Raw genomic sequence first — 20,525 nt, forward strand, 5'->3', positions numbered from 1 at the left:
TAAGGGAAAAAGTAAATTTGCAAATTGAGAAAGAAAAATTCACTCTTTCTCCTGGTTGTTTCTACTCTACTTTCACATATAATACTTCACTTCTGACACTTCCGGTCACCAAATGTGTGGGTTTTTTCCCCAAGGTAAGTAATTCTCTGTGACACCATAAGGCAGCTGGGCGGCTTTATGATTTAACTCAGATCTGACACTGGAGAACTGGAGTTACCTGGAGATAACGTCAGATCCCAAAGGTGAGGGATTCAGTCCTAGAAGACTGCACACCCCCCAACTTCAGACGCCAATCAGAAGTCCAGATTGTCCCTTGTGCTTCTGACCAGTCAGCTCTAAATCAGAGATTCCCGCCGTAGGTTTGATTAATTTGCTAGAGCAGCTCACAGAACTCAGGGACACCGTTTACTTACTGTTTACCAGTTTATTATAAAAGGGTACAATAAAGGATACAGCTGAACATCCAGATGGAAGACGTGCATAGGGCGAGGTATGTGGGAAGGGGCGAGGAGCGTCCATGCCCTCTGCAGGCCACCCCTCTCCAGCACCCCAACGTGCTCACCAACTGGAAGCTCTCTGAACCCTGTACTTTTGGGATTTTTATGGAGGATTCATCACAGAGACATGATCGATCCGTAATTGCACTTCTAGCCTCTCTCCCCTCTTTGGGGGAATATGGAGTGGGGCTGAAAATTCCAAGCTTCTGATCTTGGTCTTTCTGGTGACCAGCTCCCATCCAGGAGCCCACCCAGGGTGACCTCATTAGAACAAAAGACATTTCTATCACCTTGATGTCAGGAACCAGCATCAAAGACCAAATATTAGAATAAAAGATGCTTCTGGTGTACTTATCACTGAGAAAATGACAAGGGTTTTAGGAGCTCTGGGCCAGGAACTGGGGGCGTGGACCAATATATATTTTTTCCTATTATTTCATACAAATCTATTTGGTTTAAACACCTATTAGGAAGGATGATCATGTGTTTGGTTAAATCTGCCTCTGGGTTATTCACAGCACATGAAAGCTGTCTAAATGCAGCTCCTACTTCAATGTTTTTAAACAGCTTTATTTAGGTATAATTTATGTACCATAAAATCCACTTGTTTTAAGTGTACAACTATCACCATAGTTCAGTTTCAAGATGCAATTTTAATATGTAAAACTCTAACATGTTAAACAGAAAACTCATGCTCATTATTGGGCTGGATTAAGATCTTTAGGGTCTTAAGCACCCGGCAGGGTTTGTGTGTTTCCCTATCCTCATTCTCCTCTGACTCTGCCTCTCTCCTGTATTTCCTCCTTCTCTCCCTCCCTCTTAGCATCTTAGGTGCTCAGGGAACAAGTTGAAATATAATCTCTGCCCTCGAAGATCAAGAACACAGTCACCAAAAGTGATAACAAAAGATTATCACATTGTTTTGTGGAAGTGACATCCCGATAGAAGGGCAGTCCTGGGAATCATGGGGTCACATTTATCTCAGCCCCACCCCGTGTTCTAGGAGATTTAAGGGTTCAGCTCGATAAACATTTATGGGATACCTATGCTTGATGCTGTGGGTACAAAGATGAATAAGAACTCATCCCTGCCTGGATTTAAGCAGCTTTCATTCAACCTCAAGTGACTATGCATCAATAAATGTTACTGGTCTGACTAACCTTGTAACCCAGTCCCAGTACCTTGACTCAGCCCAGGGGAGTGGAGTGGGGATATTAGAGCCCTCCCCCTCACACACATCCTGTCTGATGGCAGGAAGTCTCTCCCTCTTCAGCTCTCCCCTCAAAAGGCACCTTCTCAGGGGGCCCTCCCTGGCCACCAAACTAAAATTTCAGCTTCCATCCAATACAAAGTCTTCACAACACCCCTCCCTGCTTGATTTTCCCCTCTTTCCTTCCCTTTCCCTCCCCAGCACACAGTTTCTTTCTCTTATTTATTATCTTGTGTATTCCCGGCTTCCTCCATTAGGATGTAAAGTTCTGTGAGGGTAGGGATGTGGGTCTGTTTCCTTCTCTGTCCTAACTCTAGGGCCACGGTCCAGGTACAGAGTCCACACTCAAGGAATATTGGTTGAAGGAACTAAGGACTATCTGATCCTATCTTACTCCCCAGTGCCGGGGGCCCCATCCTGATAAGCCTGGTTCTTCAAGACCTGGGGTGCTGCCTTGATCTCGTATCCCTCCCTCCCACACATGGGCACAGTGCCTCAGTCTGGAGCGTGATGCCTTCCTGAAGCTTTGACCATGCTGCCTGCCAGCGTGCGCTTCTCAACACTGCCTGCTCCTAACTGCCTTGATCCTGGAAGTGTCTCACTGAAGAGTCCTTTTCGACATGTAGTTGCCTGTGCCTCTCCTGACTCAAACCGTGGCTGCCTGCCCCGGCGCTGGCCCACAGTTCATCTTAAGAGCTGCGTATCCCGGTCTGCCCCACTAAATTAACCTTCTCTGTGTGACAGCTTTACAAGACTGGACAGAAGGCAGAACACCCGTGATGTGGTTGTGAATTAAAATACCAGTCAGGGGGAATGAATGACTAAGGGTGTTAGAGTTTACCCAACACCATGCTGAATGCTTGAATCCTCCCAAAGAATTGTTTGGAAAGCAGCTGAAAAAGATTTTAAACATTTTGTAATAATTAGCGATCCCTGAAAGTAGCTTCCTCAACGTAGTCTTTAAAGTCACTCTTGTATAATAATATTTCTAGGCTAAACTTTTCTAGTAAAATCTTGGTGTGTTGTAACTCATCATCCTATTCAAAGCTCCTGGTCAACATCAGAGTTTTTAATACTCTTATTAGCTTCTCATTAAAACAACAACAACAACAAGGAAAATTTTTTTTGGTTCCTGAAGTTGAGCCTGAAAATAAGACTCCTGAAGTTTTCTACTCCAAGAATATATGTCTGCTTTTAAAGCAGACATATCGCTTTCCTTCCTGCCAGGTGTACAATAGAGGATATAACTTCAGGGAGCAAAAGGACATGGGTCAGCCAGGTGAACATTTTATTTGGGATCCTAGAAAAGCCTGATACCCATCAAGCTTTATGTTTCTTGGTGACTGATTTCTGTATGTGCTGAGTGACCGCACATTTGGAAACACTATTAACAGGTTTTTATCTGAGGGACAAGAAGGGTCCCTTGAGTACACTTTGAATTTTAGTAGGTCACATAGCGTGGTTCAGGGGCTTCCATCTCGTAATCTTGGCAGAAGCATTTACATGAGCTATTGGGAGAGGTTAGAATGGGAGTTCTTTTCTTGTGGACAAGACTGTAGGGACATAAAGACAGCTCCATTCTGGCAGCCCAGAAAGGCTGCCCGCTCTGCTGGATGACTAGGGACCACTCAGTTGAACCCTGGTGCTGGAGATCCAGGAAAGTTGGCAGGCTTCACTTGAGTCATAGAACAGACTTTTGGGTTTCCGTTCTGCAAAGAAATCCTTTAAAAAGGCAACAGAGAGCATGGACACCATCCTCTACCAGCGACCTCCCTCCTCCATTCTGCTATTCTGCAGTTAACACAAGAGCCACGCCTAGATTTTCTCGGAGGAACTAGACATTCTAAGCAAGTCCCTAAGGTAGGAGTTCGGTTTCAGGGTGGAGAATAGGGTGGGCCCCGAGGTCCCGGGGATTCGCACTGACATGTAACCCTCAGGACTGGCCCCTCCCTGTTCCTGCTCCCTGCACCCCATCCTAGGGAACCAGGTGGTGGAGTGTCATTCAGGCTTCTTTGGACGCATCCTCCCCTCCACCAAAGCAGGACCCCGCCCTGCCTGGACCACATGAACTCTTAGGGGCAGCCAGAAAGTACCAGCGGTGACGCGGACCCAGGGCAGTTTCTGGAAACGTGACGATCTCGACTCCCCCCTCGCTCGGTCCCCAGGTCCCAAGCTGCAGACTGGTCCCCGCCGGCCTCTGCCCCTACCTCAGACCCGCCCTCCTGCCGGCCGAGCTCGGCCTCCTTTCACACCTGATTCCAGCTCGGGTCCCACTCGCGCGCCGTGGAGGGGACAACGTCGAGGTCCCGGCCGAGGTCGGGCACTTGGAGGCAAGGCCGAGGGAGCGCGCGGGGGAGGGTGGGCGGCTCCTCAGCCCGTGAGTGGTTTGCGATTTGGGACTGACAGACTGAAGTCCTGGACCAGCGGGGAGGTGGGAGGGAAGGGGCGTGGGAGGTGGAGCCGCCGGGGAGGGGCGGTGCCGCAGGGAGCGGAGCCCGGCCTCTCGCCCCCACCCCTTTTGGTGCCCGAGTCTGGGCGGTGACACAAAAAGCTCCCGCTCCTAGCCGAGCGCCTGGCGGCGGTGTTCGACTGCGAGCGCGGAGGGCGGCCGGGCAGGTGGGGCGCCTCCTGAGGGTCCGAGCAGGGAGCTGGGGCTGCAGGCGCCGCCGCCGCCGCGCTCCCCGCGCCCGCCCCGCAGCCCTCGGCGCGCGTCTGGCCGAGCGGGTGACGGGCGCGCCGGGACCCCCGGGCGGCGATGCTGCTGCTGCCGCTGCCGCCGCCGCCGTCGCCGCTTCTGTAGGGAGCGCCGGAGCCCGCTGCGGAGAGAGGTCGGTGAGTTTCGGTTTCTCGGCTCTGTTCCACCTGGGTCGCAGGCGGCGAGAGGAGCGCGAAGGGATGTCTGCGCCCCCGCGGCGGCCGCGCCCGGAACTAGGGAAGCTGGAAAGGGGAGGTGCCGCCTGGCGGGTAGAGGGGGCACCTTTTGGACTGTGGAGAGCGGGGTGGCGGGGCCGCAGGGGTCGCGGGGAATGGGGCCCGGGGCGCGGCGAGGCAGCCCGGGAGCGCGCGGGAGGGGGCCCCTGGAGTTGCGTCTCTCCCGAACGCCGGCAGAGCTGCGCCCGCGGCTGGGTCTCGGGAGCGGCGCTATCGGCGGCTCCGCCGAGTCCTCGGATGCCCTCTGGAGCTCCTGTCCGAGGGAGCCGGTCTCGTGCCCGCGCCGCGCGCGCCCCCCCGGGATGGGCCCCTGGCAGGGCCTCTGTCGAGCGCTTCCGCCCCCCCGGAAGTTGTCTCTGCGGTCCCCGGGCCCCTCCGGGGAGGAGAGGGCTTAGTGGAGGGATAGATGTTGGGGGTCTTTTGTGCGCACCCACGCGTCCGGGGCGCTCGCTCCTGGGAGGGCAGCGGCAGCACAAAGCAGGCTGGACTCGTGGGACGCTGCTCCGGAGGCGGCGGTCCCCAATCCCGCCTAGGCTGGGGGCGGCGCCGCAAGGTTTTGGAGAGAGTAGAGAAATCGGCAAAACAGAGTGACCGGGACTTGATGAGGTGGCGGACAGGGGCGACGGAAAGAAGGATGCTCGCGAACGCAGCGCTGGTGTGTCTCTTTGGGCGCGTGACTGGGCGCCCCGCGTTCCCACATAACCGGGTTTACCTAGTATATTTTGCTTGTGTTCCACGGTGCTATGCTATGCCTTCTCGTTTTTCTTTCTTTCTGAGGGATTACCGTTGCCAGTGGAGGCTCTACAACCAGAGGATAACTTAGGGGCGTGGGAGACTGCAGAGGAGTCCGGGGAGGTCGTTGTTTGTCCCGCGGAGACGATTAGGAAGCGTTACGCCCCTCGGCGGCCCGCCAGCCCGCCACACCTCCGCCGCCTTCCTCCACCTCCCCCCAGTGCACCCACGCCACCACCGCTGCTCTGCCCGGGAGGTCGTTTGGGTTTCTCTGCTGCGCCTATCTAACCCTTACTGCATGTATTTCACTGCAGGCTGAACAAAGCTCAGGCTCAGTTGTGCTTCCTGCTTGTCAGCCTCTTGCCTCCCAAACGCGTACCATTTCCACTTGATGTCATCACGCAGAAGGGGGTGAAAGGGACTCGGTGACAGATTCAGGTAACCACCGCTAATCTGGGTAGCCTCCTGGGTGTCTCTGGGTCATTCAGGTCAACGGGCGTTTGCAGGGGGGCTATTTGGGTGGTTTCTGCCTCACACCATCCATTCCTATCTGTGCGGAGCAGAAGGGGCTGCTGAAACTCCTGATTCAAAGAAAGAAATTGCAAAAGACTTGAAACCTTCCTTTTGAAGAAGTCATTGAGGGCAGGCTGCATTTGGGGTTGTATAAATTCCACCTGGTTCCCTTTGAGGGGAATTTGATATAATCCACACATAGGCAGTTGTATCTGAATGTGGGGTTTGGATTTGTGTCTGCTTTCTTATCTGTAGTAATACATTTCGGCTTCAGTCTGTAGGTGGGATATCATTTGTTGAAAAGGTATTGGTCAAATGTCCTAATTGTTCACCTTCTTATGAAACACTGTCTCCCCCCCCCCCCCCGCTTTATTGTAATAGTGTTCGAAATATCAAGAAGGACGTGCAGAAGTAAGTTACTGGGAGGTGGGAGGGAGGACAGTTGGGGGAGCAGAAAATGGAGCTTCAGTTAAGCTTCCATTCATATAGCCATGAACCATTAGGCCCTCAGTCTGCATTTTATCTTTAGGTGTTGGTTCTTTTCCAAAAACTCTGGCCTATTATTCTTTTCATTCCAAGGATAGTTCTGTTTTGATGGCAACCTAACCAGGTCTGGGGTTATCTTGATAAAGCTCAGTGAAAGCCTACCCTTCAGATGGATCAGGACACCTGGTGTTGGTGTTGTCTCCTAGAGCGCAGAGTCATGGTGTCCTACACGAGAAGCAGGGAAGAAGGATGTGTATGGACATAGACTCAAGTTTTATTTTGCAGGAAGAAGGGACGGCTGAGGACCAGAGGCCAGTGTGCTGTCTCTTGCACTATAGCAACAGCATGGTATCCGGAGCAGATTCTACCTTCATTTTTTCCCCCAAATCCCTTAAAAAATAAAATTTTAAAACTTGAAAGATTTGTCATTCCCCTCTAGGGTAGTTTTGTTTGGAAACGTGACTTTTAACAAAACATCAGTGATGCTGGCATTTATTCTTCGACTCAGAGCATTCATGTATCACCAGGAAAAGTAGATGAGTTATCAACCTGTCCCAGCTGAAACAAAGACCAGTGCTTTGGAAAGATCAACCTTGTAGTGGGGCTAAGGTAGAGGTATTTTGACAAGTGGTTTTTATGTCAGCAGTAATGCAGGGTGTGTGCTGTGTTCCTGCAAGAGGGGAAGCTACGTGATGGGATAATAGGGAGTGTAATAATGCAATAGAAACAAAGGGTGTGTGTGTGTGTGTTTTAAATAGAAAAAATAAATACCTCACCCACAAAATTCCACATGGGAAAACAGCTGCCTGAACATGTAAATGCATGTCCAAGAACAAAGATAGCCGTAGCGCAGGGTTAGCTTTCAATGTGGTTTTCAATTGTGTCTAGTAATAAATCCTAATCAAGTGTTGTACTGATGTTTAATTTGTTCTTTTAGGTGGATGCTCCCCACTCCCAGATGTCGGCAGTAGTGTGTTTTAGTTTTAGGTTGGAGGAGCCCTAGAGGTGATGAGACCGACTTTTTCCGCCAGAGCTGAGTCCTTTCTACAGTGTTCATTTAATTCGTTTGGCAGATGTTTATGGAGCACCGGATAGGCACTGGGCTCTCTGATAGCTGCCAGGGGGCAGGCTGGGGCGGAGTGTGGAGACACAAAGGCGAACCGCCTTCCAGAGCTTCTGGGGGGATGGAGAAATGAAGACCTGACTAATTAGGTGCAGTGGGCGCTAGAGAGAGGGGAGCAAAGAGGGGGTACTGGACTTCTGAGGAGGCAGCCTATGATCATCCCGCCTCCACTTGAACGCCTCTTTCATTAGGGTGCTCACTGCTTCGCCAATGTCTGCACCTGTTGTCAGAAGGCGACCTTCTCTTCGTAGTCTTTAAACTCCGCAGCTGAATTCCACATGAATGGGTAGATTTCACCATTGTCGAGAGGTTATTCTGTTTTCATTCCTTATTCTCTCAGAGTTGTTTAGATCTGTCTATCCTGTTGGCACCCTCTACATTTCAAGGCATTATTCAGGCCCTGCTGCACTTGAATTTTGAAATAAATTCTTCTTTTCTGAATTAGAAAACAGATGGGAGGGGGACGTTTGCAGATCTCTCTCTTTTTTAAGCAATGATGTATCAGCAAGATAGGTTAGGTTATTCTGCCATAACAAATAACCTCCGGGTCTCAGTGGCCCGGTTTCTTTCTTTCCCACACTGTGTGTCCAACACAGTCAGCAAGTGGGCCCTGCTCATCGTAGTCATGCAACGACCCAAATTGGTGGGGGTGTGATCTTGACGTGTGATCAAGGTCACAAGATCACTGCAGATCAAGGTCACAAGATCACTGCAGCATGGGAGAGGAAGCTCCAGAGGATCTTGCTCCAAAATGACATGATCTGACCCTGAAGTGACTTATGTTGCTTCACCAGACTAGTCCTATGACCCCGTTTAACGACAATCTGATATTGTACTGAAAAAGGGAAAACCGGATATAGGTGAGTAGCACCAATGACCTTCCACAAGTGATGTGGCCTAGTGTGTTCCTATGGGGTCTAGCTTAGCACATTGTTATACGAGTATGGATTGAATGAACAAATGATACGTCGCTTAAAGAATCTGGTCGTACTCCAACCTGTTCTTTACTAGTATGTTCCTATTATATTTGCTAATATGACCTCACACCGGTCATCAAATAAAAAATGATAATTATTTTCTCTTTTTGCCTGTTTTGAGTAGTTCTTTGTTCTGACGTGATAGGCCAGGAATGTTTCCAAGGCTGGTTCTAGGAGGTTCTGTGCTTAGCATTATATAATAGAGAGGGGTTGCTTACACACTTCCTCTCCCTCGCTGTCTGCCTCTTGTCTAAGACTTCCTGAGTTTGTTTGAGCAGCCAAGGGTAGAAAAAGCAACGGTGGGCCTAGCGTCACCCAGGATGTGGCCTCCCTCGGCCAATACGGCAGATAAGACCTAGAGGGGGCAGGGGATGTGTGGGGTAGTCTGGATCTTCCTCTTATTGCTTTGATATTAGACAAAGGAATTTTGGACAAGATGTATTTTCTGGTCATAGGGCTAATAGAACACCTGAGAGTTCTGGGGCATTCAGACTTTCATCAGCAACCATGGTGGCTATGAGGGTGGTAAGTTTTAAAGCCTCCCTTTCTGCACCCTCCCTAAAAATAGTTGGGTTCTGTGGCATAGTCATTGTGAGGGGCTGTGGATTAAGCGGCTGGTGGCTTGTTGAGAGATTTTGCTCTGCAGAGTGCTGGTCACGCAAATAATCTTTGTTGTGATAAATGCGTGCATGAATTAGAACGTCTAGGATTTGATATATACCTTTAGCATAAGTATGGAATTGAACAAGAGTATGGCTTCTGGGTCAGTAATCACCTTGTTGAAGCCGTTTTTACAGACAGCTCTCCGTAGGCAGGTGATATGGTAAGCTGACTGCTAGCTCCTGAGTCAGTGACCAGAGGACCTCAGTGTTGGCCTAAGAGTCCAGAGGCTGCCTCCTAGTCCAGCTTTCCTTGCGTGACAAAGTATTGCACCCGTAGGAGTTCTGAGGTGGAGATGAGCAGCTGAGAAACCGGCAGAGAGATCAGATGCAGCTCATCCAAGACCTCCAGGTACTAATTCAGGGCCAGGCGCAGACTGAGAGAGGGAGAAAATGAAGCCCGGAGGGACTGGTCTTGAAATATCTTTGGGAAGCTCCAAAATACATGCCTAGATTTTGTTGGGCCTCTGAGTTCCTACCGTTTTACTTTCATAGTGAAGTTGGCCATCTAGGTAGAAGACCCCTGTGGAGGGAACGTGGTTCCTGGCACTGCCAGTCGCAATGACGTGGTTGCAATGTCGTGGAAGCCGGAAGCAAGGAACGTGTTGGTTTTCCTGATCCTTTCCTCAGGGCTTTGGGAGCTACACTGTATGTTCCAGGATAAAACAAGTACTTGTTTTATGGTTAAGGATTTTCTATTTCCAGTTGACTTTCTGTCATTGTGAGAGTTCAGGAGGGAGGCCTCAAGTCGTGTATATGTGATTTGCATTTCCTTTGGGTAGCTCTTGAGGCCTGGGATTTCCTGTCGGAGACCTGATGTGGCTGCGCAGGCCTTGGAGCACATTCCTTGTGGAGTTGTGTGTGTGTGTGTGTGTTGGGCGGGGAGGGGGCGGGTGGGTGTGGTACCTGTGAGCTGCTGGGAGTCAAGGGGCTGAGTAGGAAAGGATGCCTTATTCACCACTTGATTTATTAATTCCTGCATGGATGAAACTCATTGCAACATCCTGCATGGTAAAGATTATTATTGTACATCACATAGGCTTCCTGGGGGAGCAGACTTCCCCAGGGAAGGGATTGATCAAATGCAGATGTGCTGCTGGTGGAGAAGAAGTCGTGAGGAAATGGAGTCTCCCAACGCAGTATTCTGTGCTTGTGTTTTCTCTTTCTGCTCCCCCATCCCCATCTTACTCCTACCTGTCAAGGAAGTGTAACTTTTCTGCCTCACTTTCCATTAATAAGTCCAGATAATCACATGTAATGTGCTCCTCACTGAGGTTCTACAAGAACTGATGAGATTTTGGTAAAAGCTTTGAGAGATACTGTGGAAATAGATACTGTGGAAATAGGGGCCATTATTATTCACGTTGGTGTTCTGCTTATTAACAGATTAACTGATCATCTTTATTTTTTAAATTTTTTATTTCTTTTAACATCTTTATTGGAGTATAATTGCTTTACAATGGTGCGTTAGTTTCCGCTGTATAACAAAGTGAATCAGCTATATGTATACATATATCCCCATGTCCCCTCCCTCCCACCCTCCCTATCCCACCCCTCTAGGTGGTCACAAAGCACCGAGCTGATCTCCCTGTGCTATGCGGCTGCTTCCCACTAGCTATCTATTTTACATTTGGTAGTGTATATATGTCCATGCCACTCTCTCACTTCATCCCAGCTCACCCTTCCCCCTCCCCGTGTCCTCAAGTCCATCCTCTACGTCTGCGTCTTTATTCCTGTCCTGCCCCTAGGTTCTTCAGAACCATTTTTTTTTAAGATTCCATATATATGTGTTAGTATGCGGTATTTGTTTTTCTCTTTCTGACTTACTTCACTCTGTATGATAGACTCTAGGTCCATCCACCTCACTACAAATAACTCAGTTTCGTTCCTTTTCATGGCTGAATAATACTCCATTGTATATATGTGCCACGTCTTCTTTATCCGTTCATCTGTCGATGGACGCTTCGGTGGTTTCCGTGTCCTGGCTATTGTAAGTAGTGAACTGACCATCTTTAGTGACAGTTCCCACATCTTCCTTGATTTCCATCCCCACTGCCACATCTTAGCTGAGAACCTTATTTCTCTCATTCCTGGCTTTCCCAGCCCCAGCTTCCTGTCCAACTTTGACTTTTGCTCTGCATGACTTTAAAACACAACATTAGCTGGGATGGTTAGCCCACTAGTCCCCCAAAATGCTTTGCATGGCCCTATTTCTTAATCCTGGAATATTCTGTGGCCTACAGTCTCCTGTGCCTCATGATACCCCATCATTACAGGTGTGACTCAGCTCTTAACTCTCCTAAAAAACTTAACTCCATCATTTTAGCTCATAGCAATCCTCGACGCCTCCACAGTTCTCTGTCAAAATTACCTCTCTCATTTCACTCAACATTCATTCTACAAAGGGCACTTATCATAGATTGTCCTGTATTATCACCTAAGATTGAAGTGTCTTTTTCTTTCTGTTTAATTGCAAAGAATAGAAACCCACTAAAGCTGGTTCATGTAACAGGAGGTGTGTTGACAAGATGTCCCAGGGTGTCTTTTGTCATCAAACCACATATCACAAGTCATTGCTCAGCTGGGGGAGAGGGTAAGGCGTACAGTTCTTTCCAAGGGGCCTGCAGGCTGGTAGATGTAGAGATGAAAGCAGCAGGATCTCGGTTCTCTTGCAAGTTCTTTAAAGATGAAGACTGGATAAGGTTTGACCTTATTTTGTATTCCCTACCACGTTTGTACAAATTAAGGGCTCCGTACATACTCGATCATTGATAACACAGAAATGATTTTGACTTACTGTGGTAAGGGAATTATACATGCTTTGGGCCTGTAGAATTGAAGTTAAGAAGAGAGAAAATTATTTTTAAGAGCTTCCCCTACTTGCATTAATAATGAGTAAATGTTGAATCAGATTAGGGTTGCCAGGCTGCAGTGTGCATACCAGTGGTTGGGAGGTGAACATTCTCATAGAGGGTCATCATTCTAACAAAATGAATTGTCACTGGTGGCCTGTTTTTCAACTTGAATTGGGCTGATTCTTCCAAAACAATAACAAAGCAAACAAAAAACCCCTCTTGGGGACATACAGTAAGCAGCATCAGAACTCTACACTCCACTAAGCCAGCCAACAAACTCAGGGAGCAGACGGTGCTGTTTGGGTTTGACATGAGTGGGTGACAGTTTCCCACAAATGGCTACCACCCCTCCTTTCCTAATTAACTTCTGGCCATAAATGCCTTTGGGAGGGACATCTGGTTTACCTCACTTCTTTTGATCTTGGAATAATTCACAGGATAGAAAGTCTTCTTTAGCCCTCGGAATGCTCGATCATTATGGATAGTGTTATTATGAAAGAGGAAAGGTGTTCAGCTGCTTGGAGAAAATGGCCAGGAATATATTAACATTAAAATAATGTTCTCAGTTTGACGGGTAATGAATGGAGCTGAGAGATAGATGTCTCAAAAACAAAGTATTTGGTGTGATGTTCTTTTGCAGTTGTGTCGCTCTGTAGGTTTGCAGATTGCTTCCTTTCAGGTTAAATGAAACTGAAAGTGGTTGGAGAGCAGGAGGGTAGATCTCTACCATGCAGGTAGAGTGCCAGCCATCCTTAACTGGGGTAAGTACCTGTCCATGTATTCCTGCCCCATCACACTAACCCTTCAGAAGCTTCAGGTAGGAGTTCATCTATTCACCTATGGTGGTGGCTAAAATAGCCTTTGAAACACTGAGCATCAATAACTTAAACCTCATATTAGGTATGCAATTGTATTCATTACATTTATTCAAATATTGAGTGCCTTCTGTTTGCCAGGCACAATTCTGCCCAATTCTAACTAAAATCCCTGCCTTGCCTTAGCTTAATGTATGAGCTTAACTCAATTGATTTTGGCTTCTGCCTTTTTTTTTTTTCTTGCAAGGGCAACACTAAAAGTAGAGAAAATAAAAGAAATGTATCTGATACTCTCCTCTCTCAGTTCTTGATGCCTCACTATATATGCTCACCTTACTTGAACCTAATTCAATTGAATGGTTGAAAACATGGAACTTTTGAAGCAAGATGGGTTGGGTTCAAACATGAGCTCTGTCATAATGACCTTGAGTAAATAAGGTCTGACTGAGCCTTGGTTTCTTCCTCTGGAAAATGGAGGTCAATCAACCTCACTGAGTTATTGTGAGTGTGAGATCATTTATATAAGGTGCTTAGTGTGTTGTCCTACACATCACAAGCTCTGCGTAATGGCAACTATTATTAACGTCCATTTTATGTAGTATTTACCATCCACCAGTCTTATGCTGGATTCTGGAAATCTTGGGGTGAATAGTTATGGTCTAAACTGAAGGAGCTCTTAAACTAGCCAAGGAAATACCCACATCCAGATAACTCCAGCCTTCGGCATTTATGTGAAGATTTCTTCTGTATGTCGTGTCATTGGAGTCTTGTCATTGGAAAGTCTTTGTAGAGCTTAAATGGTGTGGCATTTTAAAAGGATAGGCCTTCTCAGGAGGAAGCTGGAGGAAGCTGTGAGGTTCTAGGACAGCCCACGGGCAACCCAGGCCTTCCTTAAAAGGCACCAGGCGCCTTTCTCCTAGGGCCTCATTTCCCTCAGGCAAGTGAAGTAATGTACCTCCCTTTGCTGAGGTCTGGTTTCTTGGGGGTAGGGTGACCCACTGACTCAGCTTGTCCAGGCCTAAGAGGGTACCTGAGTTGAGGGACTTGCCATTTTAAAACCAGAACAGTCCCAGGAAACCTGGGACCGGTTGGTCACCCTACTTAGGGGTCCTGTCCTTGTTCTATGATTGTTGTTCGCATCCTGAAGCAGGCTTTGTAGACATTTCACATCGTTAGAGACACAGCCATCGTAAGACAGGAGGCAGGAGAGAATGGGGCAGGATAAGACTGGAGAAGGCAGTGTGGCTGTCAATCTATATTTGAATCTGCTTTTTGGATGGAATCTTTATTAGTATTAGTATTATTTTAAAGAAGAGAGCTCTTTAATAAAGGCACAAAAACTAGACTGTACAATGCAAAATATAAAGTTAATGGAGTCTTTAAAAAGTTTCCCCTAGACAGTGGTATTTGCTATGCCTGGTAGGGCTGTTGAATGGAACTTGGTACATAGTAGACATTCAGTAAATATTTGTTGAAGGAAGGCTGGAATCAATTTAATCTTCAGAAACAGCTTTGAGAGCTGGGTTCCAGTTCAGGCTGGATTTGAGCCTGGGCCTTTGATACCTAATTTGAAAGTGTGTAAACCCAGATCTGCTCTTGTTGCGAGCAGATTCCTTGTTGTGCTGATATCCGAAGTGTATTTATGTAGGAGCTTAGGCCCTTCTCGACTTGTGTTTTTTTCTTCTCGGTGAAACCACACAACACCAGCAGATGGGTTGCCTTGTCTTTTGGTTGCAGCTAGGATGTTTCTGGAACGTGCCCGTGTTGTAAACGTGACGGTAGCGTGGGCTGTGATGGGGGCGCTTGTGTACACAGTGCTCAGTGCTTTCCTCCCGAAGGTGTGGGAGGGATTTCCTGCTGAGTCTGTTAATTCCAAGTGGGGGCTGGGAAGTGGACCAGGCCTGGCTCCATACTGCTGGGTGGAGATGTCCAGAGCCGGGCTCCCAGTTGCCAGCGTTCCCTCCTCCTGAACCTTCGTTATTAACACGGATGGCAACCTATAAGGCTCTTAGATAAGCCACAGATTTTTCTAGTCTTTAGCTGAGGCTTCAAATGGTAATCTTTTGTCTTCTGTTTCTTCCTGAGAAGTGTTAACTGTTTATCCAGGGATGGTAGGACCTGCAGCAAGTTGCCAGAAACAGTAATTAGTTTGCTGGTTGCCAGTTCTCTAAATCTCATGCACAGAGCACCTGAGGGCAACTGCCAGACATTTACATCACCCTTCGCATCAGATTCCCATGCCATCATTATGTACGCTGAGAAATCATATTCTTTTATGTTCCTGACAAGCCAGATTTCTTCATGGGTTCTTACTTCACCTAAGAAGAAGGTAAATAGCTTATCTACGGAAGGGGAATCTTTCGGGTAAACAGAATTGATTTACTAAATTGCCTTTATTTCTATACACAAAATACTAAATATTGGTTCAAAGAGAGTGTTTCTTTGCAGAGTCCATAGTTTACTTTTTTTTTTTCCAACAGTGGAGTCAGAGCTATCAAAAATTTATTGTTCATACGCCTTGAGTTTATATCAAAATAATAAATAAAGTTTCTGAGAATTGCATCTCAGGGCGGTCGTACTTCCCTACAAGGAGTTCATTGACGTACAAGGAAAAATGTCTTTACTAAGAAGTTAAAAAGAACACGACAGACTTCACTCCAGACTTATTATACCTTACTTGTTGAAATCTGTCCATGCAGATGCCGAACCCTCTCTTTAATGTGCTCCTTAAAATAACATTCTCTTGGGATCAAGTCCAGTCTGCAATGGAAATTGAAGGAGACACTGTCCAGACAATTTAGAATTCCTTGTAAATTAGGAGGGCAGCGATAATCAATTTTGAAGCCTAAGCGTGATTCAGCCTAGTTCTGGTTGGCTTGACTTTTGTTTTATTCCTTGTTCTTGACTTACTGCAAAAGGCATTGCCATGCAATTTTGTTTCCACTTTTCGTAAAGGTGGATGGGACTTGACTTAGCCTAAGACCCTAGATGTCTCCCCCTCACCATAGGAGGAAGCAGTTCGGAACAGGCTGACTCTTCTCCGTGTTCTGGAGGCTGCTTCCCTCGTTTTAACTTCTCCTTCGAGATTCCAACTTGTAAAGAAACAAATTTCTTCCTTTTATGAGGCTTTTTAGTGCTAGGTGATTAGTGTCGTTCGATATAATCTATAGTACTTAACAACTAGATACACTGTTTTCCCAAAGCTGATCACAGTGAAAATAAGAGTTAGAGAGAGAGAGAGGCATCAATTTGAGGGAGGAAGCGTGAGTGAAGAGAATGATGGGGGTAAATAATTGTGTCGGAGTATGGTATCTTAAAAATTTTAATTTTAGCTTCAAAATTAAGAACCACCGTTGTTTACATGGTGATGTTGGTTTGTAATTAATAGCATCTGGCCCAAGCAAACTGAAGTCGCTATTAGTAATATTCTACAAAACAACATGAAAGTTCATCAGATATTTCCCTTCCCAGCTGTGTCAGATTCCACAATGTATTTTATGACAACCAAAAGACAATTTTGGGGGGCAGAGGAGATGGCTATGGTACAAAGATATAGTGTTTATTATATGCTTCAGGTTCAGTGCTAAGAGCTTTAAGCACATTATCTGGGAGGCAGTAGATCCTGGAAACTTAGGTAACTTCTTCAAGGTCACACAGTGAATTTATGCCAGAGCCAGGATATGAACCCGGGCAGTCTGTGCTCTTAACCACGGCCTGGGAGCTACATTCACAACTGGAAGAAGATCGGAAGAAGCAAAAACTTCTTTTTTAACCCAACAGGTTCAGTGTGACATAATTTAGGAAGAGATCTGACTTCTGCACTGTCCTGTCTTTGGGGAACAAAGATGGATGCATTTGGGCAACCATCTGCCTGAATCAGTTTCATGTTGGCTCTGAGGTCGCATGGTTTGAAAGACTCTGTGACAGGTCCTGTTGGGAAATTTGCAGTGAGATTTCCAGCTATTACCCGGGCTTTGCCCTGTGCTAACAAATTTCTATGAAGCCTGGTGGTGTGAATTGTTTCTCAAAGGGCCACTTGACTGAAAGAGCCAGTGTGTGTGGCTGGGAGCTTAAGACTTTCATGAGCACACTGCTAAAAAATGTTTGACCCAAATAGCGTTTTTTACTACCCCTCCTCCCCTAGTTCCTATTTCTTCCCCTAAACAAAAAGGGAATAAATCATATCCTTTCATATTGTTATTCCTTTGTACAGTTTCCTTTTCCTGGAACCACCTTTTTCTTCTCCACCGCCCTGCAAAAAAACCCCCACAACATTTCGATGGAAAGCCATGAGTATATGCTTCCTTCGAGACGTCTTTCCTATTCCACTTTCCCTATGGCTTCTCCTCCAACTCTCTCAGCCGGAATTCATTGCCCTTCCATTTGTTCTTTTAAATCCCACTTACCCCCATGTCTGATAATCTACATATACTTGCCTCCCCTGCTCCACTGTGAAGTCTTTGACTTGTAAGACCTTGTCTTGTTTAGGAGCCTGGAGCTTGGATGAATGAATGGAGGAACGAACAAGCAAATGAACGAACAGACTATCGATACGTGGATTTGCTGGGATTGATTAGAGTGTATGGTAGTGGGAAATGGTGGTGGATCTGAGCATTGACGTATGTGCGATTGTGGAGACTGGCTAGATGCTTACCAAAGTCTCGGCAATATTGCCATTTGGGGCTGGTTAATTTTTTGTCGTGGGGAGACTGTCCTGTGCACTGGGGGACGTTTAGGAGCTTCCCTGGACTCTACCTACTACATGCCAGTTACCCAGCTATAACAATCAGAGATGTCTCCAGACATTGCCACCTGCCTCTTGAGAGTCAAAATTGCCCGCAGTTGACAACCACTGTATTGGACTACTTTCTGTATCTAGCTGGAGCCATGAGATTGGTTCTCACGAAAGGTTGTGTGTGGAAATGAGAGGCAGTTAAGAGTGGGGGTCCTTTTGCATATCTGCTCTCTTTCTGGTCTGCTGGCCAGCTGCAGGGGGGTGCTGGGGAGAACTATGAAGCCCTGGGGTATGATGGAGTCACGGGGTGGAAGGACCCCTGGTCCTGAATGACCTTGTGGAGCAGAGCCTTCCTTACCAGCTTGCATTGAGATGCAACGTGAAGAAATTAAACCACATGCGTTAGGCCAGTGAGATTTGGGGGTATGTATTTTGGCAGTCAGTCTACCTTCCCTAACCTTCCCTGACTGCTTGGAAAGAAGGGACTTTGCTGAAGCAGCCATGCCCAGTATTCCAGGCAGTGAGTAAAATCAGACATTCTAACCACGGCAAAAGAGAGAGTTTGTTTATTTGTCTGTTCTTGTGTAGGTAGCATCAGTCTTATTGCTATAACTCTTTTAATTTCTCAAATTTATCAGGAAATAAGAGGATGATAAATGTGAATTTGCTGTTCCACCACTTTAATACTGACCTGTGAATAACAGGGAGCTCTGAGCTATAAATGCTTTTAGTAAAAAGTTAATAAAACATCGAATGTCCCAGCGGTTCTCGTTTCACTGTGTATGAATATGAGTCTGCAATGCAAGTTCAGGTTGAGATATCTGTGGTAATTTATGTTTAATGCGTTTTCATATTTTGGGGGGAAAATGACAGATGTTGATACCCTACAGTCACAGCTGTTCCCCACACCATTAACAAATAAATCGCTGTATAGGATGTGATGGGCTTTGAACCAGACTCCTATATGCTTAGTCCAGCTGAATGATGTGGGTTAGTGTCCCTTAAAAAGCTGAACCCCAAAGCTTGCTTCTCAGACCAAATTCAATGCCTAGTGCAAGATTTCCTTTGCAGCAGTTAATTGGATTTGTGGTTGTGTCTACGCAGAGCCACTGTCCGCAACTCATAAGTCAAACGGTTTCATTTGGCACTCATCTGGATGACAACAGAGGGGTTGTTTGTGGGAGACAATGGCTGATTGTGGGTGAGCCCTTCGTTGGCTGAAAGCTTCATGTTTGAGTCAGTGGTCTCGGTGCCTGCCCCATTTGCACAGTGTTCAGTCCATTGTACAAAGAGCCACCCCCGGTGAATTTTACCTTACCTGTCAAAGACTCCCTGTCAGCAGGTAGAACAAATCTGGCCTCAGGATTTTAAGATGGTAAAGTCTCTCTTTCTAGAAAAAATCCTGCTGGCATCTTAACTACCAAATATCTGATCCTTCTGTGTTTTTTTTTTTCCCCCAGATAAAACATTTGCACAAGAATGAGAATAAGAGTAGCTAATACGGATGACACTAGTTATGTGCCAGGCTCTGAGTGTTTTGCATACAGATTGTGCGTCATTATCACAATAGTCTTAAGGGGAAGGTACTACTAATATCTCTATTTTGATTTCTCTATTTACAAGAACCTGAGGCACAGAGAGGCTAAATGATTTGCCCAAGATCACAAAATAAGTAATGCCAGAGCTGGGATTAGAACCCAGCCATGAATGGCTCCAGAGGTTATGATATAAGCCACTGCAGTATGCTGCCTCAGATTTTTCATTCTGTTAAGGAGGTTCACTTTGTCTGAGATATCCTGTATTTTTATGACTTCAACTAACATTTGTATATGATGATTAAAAAGAGTTCGTGATACTACTGCTTTATTTTTGCATGGGTTGAGCATAATTCCCTACTAAGCTGTCAGCTGATGGCCTTGTGTCTTCCATAACTCTTGACACAACGCTTCCTTGTAAGAAAGTGCTAATTTAGCACGTTGGTTTGATTATTTTTATATAGAAATGCTCCTTTAGGAGGTTACCTCTGTAGGAATAAGAACACATGGACACAAGGAACTCAAGTGCCAGGTGGTGTTGGATGAAGTGGCCTTGGAGTTCAGAGGGGGAAAGATGACTTCCTGCTAGAGGGTTTAGAATGGCTTCACGGAAGAAGTAGCATTTGCCAATGCCCTGGAAGGGTAGGTAGTCATCTGGACATCTGGAGTGGCATTTCTGCAGCAGCAAGGTGGTAAGGGAGGGTGGATCTTGTCTTCTGGACAACAAAAAATGCTTTCTGCCTGAAGCCTGGAGCATGTGAGCAGGACTTGTAGGAAAAGGATTAGAATGGTGGGTGGGAGGGGGACTTTGGCATTTATTCTGCAGGAAGCCACTGATGGTGTAGGGGCAGGAAAGGATGTGGATGTGAAGCTGTGCTTTCAGAAGCTTAACCTGGCAGCAGTCGGTATGGATCGGGGAGGAAAGGACAAAGGTGGGGAGGCCAGTTGGGGTCCAGAGAAGATGTGGAGAAGACTTGGACTCCAGGGGAGGCCACAGGAATGGAAAGGGTGAATGAAAGCAAGAAGCGTTTCTGAGACAAAGTTAGAATATTGGAGACAGATTGAATGAGAGGTGAGAAGTAAACAGGTTTTCACGTCTGAGCTGCTGGGTAAATAGTGGTAACAAATATAAAATTGTGGAGGAAGGACCAGATTTGGGAGAAATCAAGAGTTCACTTTGGAAATGCAGTTAGTAGCGAGGTCAGAGCTGTTCTTTCGAGAGTAATGCACATCCAGGTGGTCATTATGAGTCTGAGTTCTGAACCGTGTTACCCAGAGAGAACCTCTCGAGGGCTGGCTGTGAAAGGACATAGGTAAAAAGAATGGTAGGAACAAAGAAAAAAATTATCTGGAGCAGAGGAGACTTGCACGTATCGAACACTAAAAGTGGTATGTGACTTCACATTATCGTGTAGCTTGATTTCTATCTATTGCTCCTAAATTGGTTATGATTTCTT

General features: G+C 46.6%; 1 protein-coding gene across 10 annotated transcripts in view; it reads left to right on the forward strand.

Annotated features, from left to right (window-relative positions):
* Positions 1 to 4,164: 4,164 nt before the first annotated feature.
* RNF152 (ring finger protein 152) overlaps positions 4,165 to 20,525 on the forward strand; it is an 81,780-nt gene continuing 65,419 nt past the window's right edge. For 2 of the 10 annotated variants that reach the window (XM_049698020.1, XM_049698021.1), the window contains exons 1-2: positions 4,215 to 4,535; positions 5,685 to 5,808. The gene's annotated coding sequence lies outside the window, so the exon portion shown is untranslated. The other 8 variants (XR_007471702.1, XR_007471701.1, XR_007471700.1 and 5 more) reach the window with 8 other exon arrangements.

The sequence above is a fragment of the Orcinus orca genome, chromosome 15 (genome assembly GCF_937001465.1).
Source record: "Orcinus orca chromosome 15, mOrcOrc1.1, whole genome shotgun sequence".
Lineage (NCBI taxonomy): Eukaryota > Metazoa > Chordata > Mammalia > Artiodactyla > Delphinidae > Orcinus > Orcinus orca.